The sequence below is a fragment of the Acartia tonsa genome, chromosome 1 (assembly GCF_053477335.1).
Source record: "Acartia tonsa isolate MP-2025a chromosome 1, ASM5347733v1, whole genome shotgun sequence".
NCBI lineage: Eukaryota > Metazoa > Arthropoda > Copepoda > Calanoida > Acartiidae > Acartia > Acartia tonsa.
In genome coordinates this window covers 33,830,963-33,840,974 of record NC_137260.1, presented here as the reverse complement: position 1 = coordinate 33,840,974, position 10,012 = coordinate 33,830,963, and the positions used below count along the sequence as shown (strand labels likewise).

Below are 10,012 nucleotides of genomic sequence, written 5' to 3'. Positions count from 1 at the left end.
TCGCTCCTACATCGCCCCTTCATCGCTCCTTCTCCAAATTTATATTACATTGCAACTTGATGGCCCCTACATCTCTGCTACATCGCTCCTTCATCGCTCCTACATCGCCCCTTCATCGCTCCTTCTCCAAATTTATATTAAATTGTACTGTGATGGCCCCTACATCGCTGCTACATCGCTCCTTCATCGCTCCTACATCGCCCCTTCATCGCTCCTTCTCCAAATTTATATTACATTGCAACTTGATGGCCCCTACATCGCTCCTACATCGCTCCTCGATCGCTCCTTCATCGCTCCTACATCGCCCCTTCATCGCTCCTTCTCCAAATTCATATTACATTGCAACTTGATGGCCCCTACGTCGCTCCTCCATCGCCCCTTAATAGCCCCTTACCTTAATTTATATAACAAAGCTCCTATATGGCCTCTCTATCGCCCCTTAATAGCCACTTAATTTAATTATATAACATTGCCCCTACATAGCCTCTCCATCGCCCCTTTATAGCCCCTTACCTAAATTTATATAACAAAGCTCCTATATAGCCTCTCCATCGCCCCTTAATAGCCCCTTACCTTAATTTATATAACATAGCCCCTATATAGCCTCTCAATCGCCCCTAATAGCCTCTTACCTTAATTTATATAACATAGCCCCTATATAGCCTCTCCATCACCCCTTAATAGCCCCTTACCCTAATCTATATAACATAGCCCCTACAAAGCCTCTCCATCGCCCCTTAATAGCCCCTTACCTTAATCTATATAACAAAGCTCCTACATAGCCTCTCCATCGCCCCATAATAGCCTCTTACCTTAATTATGTAACATAGCCCCTACATAGCCTCTCCATCGCCCCTTAATATCCCCTTACCTTAATTATATAACATAGCTCTTACATAGCCTCCCCATCGCCCCTTAATAGCCCCTTACCCGAATTTATATAACATAGCCCCTAAATAGCCTCTCCATCGCCCCTTAATAGCCCCTTACCTTAATTTATATAAAATAGCCCCTACATAGCCTCTCCATCGCCCCTTAATAGTCCTTTACCTTAATTTATATAAAATAGCCCCTATATAGCCTCTCCATCGCCCCTTAATAGCCAATTTATATAACATAGCCGCTACATAGCCTCTCCATCGCCCCTTAATAGCTCCTTACCTTAATTTATATAACATAGCCTCTCCATCGCCCCTTAATAGCCCTCCATCGCCACTTAAAAGCCCCTTACCTTAATTTATATAACATAGCCTCTACATAGCCTCTCCATCGCTCCTTAATAGCCCCTTATATCCTCCTTCAAAACAATTATACACCTTCCCAGGATCTATTGGAAGCTACCCTATAAAGGAGAACCATATCGGTTCTGCAGTTAGCGATCTTCTTTGATACATACAGACAATGATCCTGTTACTTTTTATAAGGATTAAAAATAAAATGGCCTAAAGCCATCTCATTACCCATAGGAAGCTTCACTGTAAAGGAGAACCTTGTCGGTTTAGTGGTTAGCAAGGTACAGACAGACATACATACAGACAAAGATCCTGTTACTTTATTATAAGGATTAAAATAAAATAGTTATTAACCTCCCCAGGACCTATGAGAAGCTACCCTATTAAGGAGAACGATCTCAGGACCTATAGGAATCTTCAATGTAAAGGAGAACCATATTGGTTCAGCGGTTAGCAAGATCCTTCGGTACAGACAGACATTCATACATACAGACAAAGATTCTGTTAATTTATTTTAAGAAATACAGATAAAATTGTTATAAACCTTTCCAGGCCTAAAACCATCTCAGGACCTAATTTCTGCCGTTGACAACTCGAGTTAAGTTACTATATTATTTTTACAATGTTTAACTTATCTGTTATTATTGGCTGACGAAAAGTTTGGGCAAAAAAAAAGATATATTCTTCAATGAAATATCTCTCCAGTATAATTTTGGCAAGTGCTAATTTATTAAGAATAAAGTTTGCCACAAATTTACCAAAAAATCTCATTGTCATTTCGCCAGGGAGGATTGGGATACTTCCCAAAGTGTTATAAGTTGGCTTATCCAAGAGTGCTGTCTAGTCTCCAAAGTTTTATAATACCGTTTTCTTATTCGTTAGATTAACAACCTTGGGGACTTTTTATTGTTTTGTGATTGTTTAGTTCATTAAGTTGAGTGTCTAAATGTTTCAACCACTAATTCTAAACTAAAGAAGGGGTAATTTTGTGAATCATCAATGGGAATAATTAATATATAAACATACATATATATACAGTGTTTTTTTTATGAGAACATTTTTGAAAGCAATTTTACCCTACTTATAGTTATCAGAATTTAATGATTAATGGCTTATTCTCTTCGTTTTTTATAACCATTAACAGAAAAGCAAAAAAATATTTCAGTTTTTATTTAAAAAGTACAGTAAATTCAAAATTTCAAAACATGGGTGTCAACATCTAAAATAGTTATTTCTCGCATCCTATTATAAACAGCTTTCCGCGGATATAGAAAGTACAATTATGAGATTAAAACTAGTTTTTTTAGACCCGAGGTGCCGAAGGCACCGGCTAAAAAAACTTGGTTTAATCTTATGATTGTACATATCTATATTCGTAGAAAGCTGGATATAATACGATGCTAGACATAGTTTTTTCGTATGGATGAGAACCGGTTCCTATCCACCGGATTCAAATGAATACGAGAAATGGTTTTAGCGCATTTTTCTTATGCTCAAATCTTCTACCCTTTCCAAGAATGGAGGGAGTACATTGGAGGGCCAGTATTCCCTCCCTGGTTGAGATATGGCCTTCAAATTTCAAAATGTTCTAGTACATGTCACAAATAGTATCTATATAATTTTTTAGCTCTATATCTCAACTTTAAAGCGTTTTGCAGCCATTCTTGCAAAGGTAGATTATAAGAAAAATGCACTAAAACCATTTTTAGATGTTGACACCTAAGTTTTAATTTTTTTAATTTACTGTACTTTTTGAATAAAAACTGAAATATTTTTTGCTTTTCTATTAAAGGTTATAAAAAAAGAAGAGAATAAGCCATTAATCATTAAATTCTGATAACTATAAGTAAGGTAAAATTGCTTTCAAAAAAGTTCTCATAAAAAAAACACACTGTATATATGTATATATATCATTTTATCGACAATTGTCTTATCCCTGTAGATCTCTGATTATCAGAGCATTTTTGAAATATTTGCTGCTTATTTTTTGGCTGCCTTTGGCAAAATAATTTTTTTTCATAAAAAATGTATACAAAAATATCGTATTAATTTGGTAAATATATCATTGCACTTGAATTATTTTTAAGTCACTAACGGCTAATCCCATAGATGACCCTAGGAGTACTTTAATGAATAGATGTGGTGGAGAGGGGGGGGAGGGGGAAGGTTAAGAATTTAAGGGAAGTGATACCTTCCGGGGGCTGAAAGTGTTGGTCCCCTCCACAAAATGAAAACTTTTCCTGCGAGTAAAATAGGCTTCAATGTAAAGGAGAAGCATATCGGTTCAGTTGATACTGATAAACATCCTGTTACTTTAATGTAAATATTAGTTTAAGGATAGTCTGTATAATCTCAGGGAGAAAGGAAACATTAGGCAATTTTTACAATAGTCTCCAAAGTTTTATAATGAAGTTTTCTTATTCGTTGGCTCAAAACTTTGGGGACTTTTGTCATATTTTGGTTGTAGTGTTGCAATTTTGTGTATCGTTATTAGGGATGGATAAAAATTTATCGGCCATTGTCTTATTCCTTTAGATCCTTGGTATAATCAACTGAATAACAGTTCCAACAACAAAAATTAAGATATTGCTTCGCTTTTTATGGACAAATATTTATTTTATTTTATTAGGGATGGATAAAAATTTATCGGCCATTGTCTTATTCCTTTAGATCCTTGGTATAATCAACTAAATAACAGTTCCAACAACAAAAATTAAGATATTGCTTCGCTTTTTATGGACAAATATCCTGTTATTTATTAAAAGGAAAAAAAATAAACTATCTTAAAATCATCTCAGGACTCAGCGGTTAGCAAGATCCTACGGTATAGACAGACAGACATACATCATATCGGTTTAGCAGCAAACGAGATCCTTTGCTACAGACAAAAAAAAACTTTGTATATTGACTAGCGGCTACGCCCCCAGCATCTATTGGCTCTGTATTCAAAGGGGAATGAATAAAAGCCTAAAACCTTCCCAGGACTTAAAATAGAATAGCCTAAAACCATCCCTCGACTTAAAATAAAATAGCCTAAAGCCATTACAAGACAAATATTAAGCTTACCTGAAATAGAAAGCCCAATCTGTTTAGTAGTTATTGAGATCTTAAGTTTCAGAACAGACAGCCTTACTAACGTGGACAAACGCAGGATATTTCGGACAAATGTCGGAGTGGACATTATATAAGTAAAACGCAGAAGTGTCTATAATATCTTAAAAATTAGGTTTCAACAACATTTGTTTAGTTATTTCTATACAGGTTAGGTTAGGTTAAGATATAAATATACAAATAAGCCCCCTGCAGGGGTTAGGCATATAAAAAAAAACATATTTGACAGTTGTAAACAATGTGAGAAAAAAATATGTTTTAGTTTAATGAAATGTTCTATCTGTTTCAAACCTTTGCCTTTCGATAGAACTTACCTACTTTGGAAAACTGTCAGACTGATTTTAAAATTTCAGTGTGTGAGAAAAGATATTCAAGATTTTTTTGTTTTTGTTTTGAAAGATTTTTATCTTATAAATAAAATAAAAGACACTCCTGCGTTTTACATAAGCAATGTCCACTAAGATATATAAGTTTTTAAGTTTCAAAGGGTTAGGGTGAAAAACATAATCAAGATAATAAAAAAAATGTTTGTATTTTTAGGTTTTTTATTTTTGACCTTTTAAAGGCCCGGAAATGCAAATGAAAAGACAAAATTTGAAAAAAATCTTACATTATTTTTTTTTTACCAAAGACGACATTTATATTATCCTTATGACTTCTTATTGGCGCATACAATTCTACATACAATTGGCGCTTTCTGATTGGTTGAAACGCGCTAACGCTAGCAGACAAAGACAGAGAAAAACAACAACATTCAAATCAGCACCAAACAACGGAAGCAAAACAATCCATTATTGTGAATTATAAACATTTAAAACAAACAAATAAATGTTAATTATCTTTATATAAAATAGTGAAAACGAAAACTCGAGATAAGTGTTCCAAATATAACCCAATTGGTGAAAAATTAAAGAATACTAGGCCTCCTACGTTTAGTGAAATTTTGAAACTTTCAAACTATTATCAAAATCCAAATTTGAATGAACGTAATATTGTTAAAAATTATGTTATCCCCGATATTATGGAAAAATGGAGTAAAGTACACAATAATCTACCACTAAAATCTGAAAAAAAAACATTGTTCTTTCTTTATGTAATTTCTTAAGTGATGTGAAATGCTGCCGATTTAAGAAAGCAACAAAAATAAGATTGCAGCTGTCGATGCCCAACTAATACGAGTGTTTAATGTAACTACATGTTCTTGTGGTCTCCCAGAGATAATTTGGAGGTAGGAAAAATTAAAAACATTATTCTAGTATCGCTTCAAAACTGATTAATATCCGGTTTTAAGCTATACTAAAAAATTATGTCTAGCATCTATTGTTTTTAGTTTTCTACAAATTTAAAAGTTACAATGTAAAAATAATTATTCCAATATAGCTATTAGCTTCGAGACCAATTAATATCCACTGTATTTGGAAAGTTGTCTATATTACTATGCAACAAATAATTACTCTCTTAATATTCTATTACTTACCTATTTAAATCATAAGTTTGTTAAATAAAACAAGGATTAATTTGATAATAAAATGAATATTTTTTATATTTCAGTAAGCCAACAGCTAAGTGTCCAGCTGAACAACACTCTCATGTTGCATGCAATTGTCCAGCCGACAGTAAGGTTAGAAAATTAATTAATAAACTTTTTAAAAAGTTAAATCTTGTGCGAGAAAAGTTGCTTTAAGTTTAACTATTCCCTATCCTTGAACCTTTCTCAAACTAGCATTGCAGAGAATTAGCATCTAATAAAAAAAACTATTTCCAGTCAGGGGGGAGAGGACATTTGCTGTTTATTACACTAGTCCCCAAAGTTTTATAATAACGTTTTCATATTCGTTATTTTTAACTTTTATAAGATTTTGATTGTTTTGTCTTTAAGTATAGTGTCCAAACGTTTCAACTACTTATAGTAATTTACAGAGGGGTTAATTTTGTGTGTCATCATTGAGGTTTTGCATAAATTTATATGTCAATGTCAAAGAAATTATGCAAAACAATGCAATATAATAATTTCAATACTAGTTTAAGACTGTACTTTATTAAAGAAACCGATTGCATAACTAAATTCTATGGAAAATTTTAATAGTTTTACTTTTTAGATTCCAAGTTCTGATACTGAATACATGAAGAAGATCTTACATCCAAATGGTCCCCCTAGTGATCTGTGCTTCGGAACTGTGGACATTAAAGAAACTAAGAGGGGTGAATCTATTATAAAGAAAAAAATAACTAAAGAGGTTAATTAAAAAAGAAAATAGTTAAGTGACCTAAGTGACAATGATCAAAGTGACACAGATAGCTCTAAAATTAGAAATAAGAACAAACGAACAATAACTCTTGTAGAGGTGTTAGAACATAATTAATAAAACATTAACTTGTAAGTCTATACGGATTTTACCAACCGTGATGGACAGACATTCAGACGGACTGACTCTAATTATTAAAAAGCTTCGCCTACCTACCAATCTGAATTGTCCTTTATCATTTGATTAATATAATACTTTCATTTCATGATGTGGGACGTTAATATCCAAAGTAGTGCAGCTAAAGAAATAATTTTAATTGTTTTTAGCACCATTCTTATTAATTTACGTAAATACTAGCGGCTACGCCCCTAGAGGCCTCTAGGGAAACATGAGTGGGGGGGTTGGGGTTGACCCTCTCTCCCATTTTTATTTTAAGATTTAAAAAGAAAAGTATTTTTTTTTTCTTATTGGGGGGGGGGGGGGTTAAATTTGTATTAGGAGGGTTGAGTTAACCTACCACAAAATAGTTAAAACCTTCCCGGGACCTATAAGAAGCTTAACTGTTAAGGAGAACCATATTGGTTCAGCTGTTGGAAAGATTCTTTGCTACAGACAAAAAAGCTTGTTATTTTTTAGACTAAAATTTGCTGAAAAATTTATTTTTATTTAAAGGTAATAAAATTGACGGTTAGATGGACTTTTTCTATTAATAAAGAGCACCTGAAAATTGTTTTTGTGATAAAAGAAAATATAATTTATTTAATTGTTGAATGACATTTGGCATGAAATATTGTTTTGAATGACAGTTTAATATTCTTTTAACATTGATTGTTTAAATCTAATCATATATTAATAAAATCTAAAATGTACTGAATTTCTTAATTTTTCACATTTCCTAGGGTATTTTTGGAGCCATTTCCGCTTGCCGATATTGAAATTAGGGCTTAAAACTCTTCATAGAGGTTGTTAGATACCTATGTTGATTATGTTTTTGACCCTAACCATAAAGAAATCGGAAAATTTTAGAAAACTTATAAAGCTTAAATTGTCCACTCCGACGATTGTCCCATTCCTAGGTTTGTCCACTCCAACGTTTGTTTATGTTTTACTACTTTATATAATAGGATAATATGTATTCTTCTTTTATATTTCTCTTTTCTTATTCACTTGCAGCTGCGCTCTTTTTAATGTAAGGAGGCAGAAAAATAGCCTAAACCAATTAGGGGCTTAAATCTGAAAATGAAAAAGCAAAAAACCATCCCATGACCTATGTGAAGCTTCCCTTAAATGGAGAATTTAGTCAGTTTATGAAATTTTTAAGCTTCAGACCAAAAAAAATACTTTTTTTGTTAAAAGAGAAACTTTTCTACAATTAGGGTTAGTCCTTTCGTCATTGCTCTTCTCATTAAGTTAAGCATGTGGTTTTCTCTGCTATTGTTAAAGATAGACTGTTGAGATTTTTAGTGAATATTCCCATGACATATGTATATCCAGTCTATAAATTATTTTGTCTGTCTCTCAATTATGCTTCAAAAGACTTAGGTTTCGTGATAATCTTTGAGTAATAGCATATTCTCTTAAAGTCTGCTCTATAACTTACTTTGTCTGTTTGTCCATTATATGATCCTTATTCAATATTCTATTTAACTAAAAAATTTCATTCTCTTAGTTTATTTTTTTTTCTTTATTTCATTATGTTATTATATTATTTATATTTATTTTATTAATTCATTATATTTTCATTATAATTTTCCTTTTTAAATGCGAAACTTTTCTATAGTAAGGATTGGTTTGTCCGTACGTCCAAACGTTTAGACGACATTTTCTTTAATTTAGATAGATAGATAGATAGATAGATAGATATTTATTAATTCCACTAATTATAACAATTATTATATAAGTTCATTACATTGAATAAACAATATCAATAATAAGATAATTAATATAACTAGGAAGATCATGGCACTACATTTGTATAATAGATACTATTGTAGATTTACCCATGACTTAATTATAATTTTCATGTTACTGATTGTGAGAAGACGGCGGAGGACAAGGCAGGCTGAAGGCTGAGAGTATGTTTATAAGTAATTATTTTATGGACATGTACAAGGGTTACTGTGTAGGTTTTAGTAGCAGATATTGCAGTTATGATCGCTACAGTTTATGAATAGTTTGTATTTATCTATAAAGTGTTTTAGTATTGCTTTTTTAAATTTTTTTCTGTTTTTTATTTGTTTTAATTCTATATTTAGTTCATTCCAGTCTTTGGGAATGGTAAATTTTGTTATAGATGATTTGTTTGCTCCGTTTATTTTCAAGTTCCAAATATTCCTGCGTAGTCTCTCATGTGGAACTTCTTTTTTTATTAAGTTTAGAATTGCAGTTGGTGCGTATTCATAGAAAACGGAGTGTCCTATTAATAGGTTATTGTATGTGATTAGATCTTTGAATTTAAGAATTTTGTATTTCTTAAAGAGTGGTTCAGTGTGGATTCTTCGTGATGAACCATGTATGTTTAAAATGATACGTTTTTGTATAGTAGTGATTGTATTTAAAGCTTTTGTGTTGTTTGGTGCCCAAATGCTAATTCCATATTCTATGAAAGGCTTTCCTAGTGCATTGTAGCATAGTATTTTTTGCTTTGTTGGAATCTCTTTTTTTATGTTTCTTAAGATATGATTGCATGTATTTAATTTACTTATTGTTTTATTGATGTGGCTATCAAAATTTGCTTTTTCATCTAATAGAAATCCTAGGAATTTGAAAGAGGATTCTTGAGTATTAATGTGATTGCTTTTAACAGTTTGTATGATGGTATCGTTTATTTTTATGTTAATTTCTTGTTTTGTGTTGAAATTTATAATTCTGGTTTTAGTGGGGTTTAGGGTTAGTTTATTATGGTTGAACCATTCAGTGATTTCTGCCATTATAGTGTTTCCTAGGGTTTCTATTTCTGTTTTGTTTTTGCCACTTACTGCAATCATGGTGTCATCTGCAAAGAGGTTTATGAAGCATTTGATCATGTCTGGTAAATCATTTATATAAATGATGAAAAGTAATGGTCCTAGTATTGATCCTTGTGGCACCCCAATTTTTGAAGCTAGAAAGTTGGAGAATTTTTCTCCGATTTTGCATGTATGTGTTCTGCCATTTAAATAATTTTTGAACCAGTTGAGTTCTGTATTTTGTATTCCTATTTTTTTTAGTTTGGTTAGTAGTATGTTTATGTCAACGGTGTCAAATGCTTTGGTAAGATCTATGAATATGGAAGATGTTGACATCTTATTATCTTTGTCCTTTTCGATTTTTTCCATAGTTGCAATCATTGCATGTATGCATGAGTGTAATGATCTGAATCCAAATTGCTTGCATGAAAGTATATAGTTTTTTTCTAAGTACATTCTTAGTTGGTGAGCAACA

The 10,012-nt window shown here is 32.1% G+C and overlaps 1 long non-coding RNA gene across 1 annotated transcript; it reads left to right on the top strand.

Annotated features, from left to right (window-relative positions):
- Positions 1–4,799: 4,799 nt before the first annotated feature.
- On the top strand, positions 4,800–7,632 carry LOC145317490 (uncharacterized). The gene is made up of 3 exons (XR_013879011.1): positions 4,800–5,571; positions 5,895–5,964; positions 6,443–7,632. It is a non-coding gene; the product is annotated as an uncharacterized LOC145317490 (long non-coding RNA).
- Positions 7,633–10,012: the final 2,380 nt, after the last annotated feature.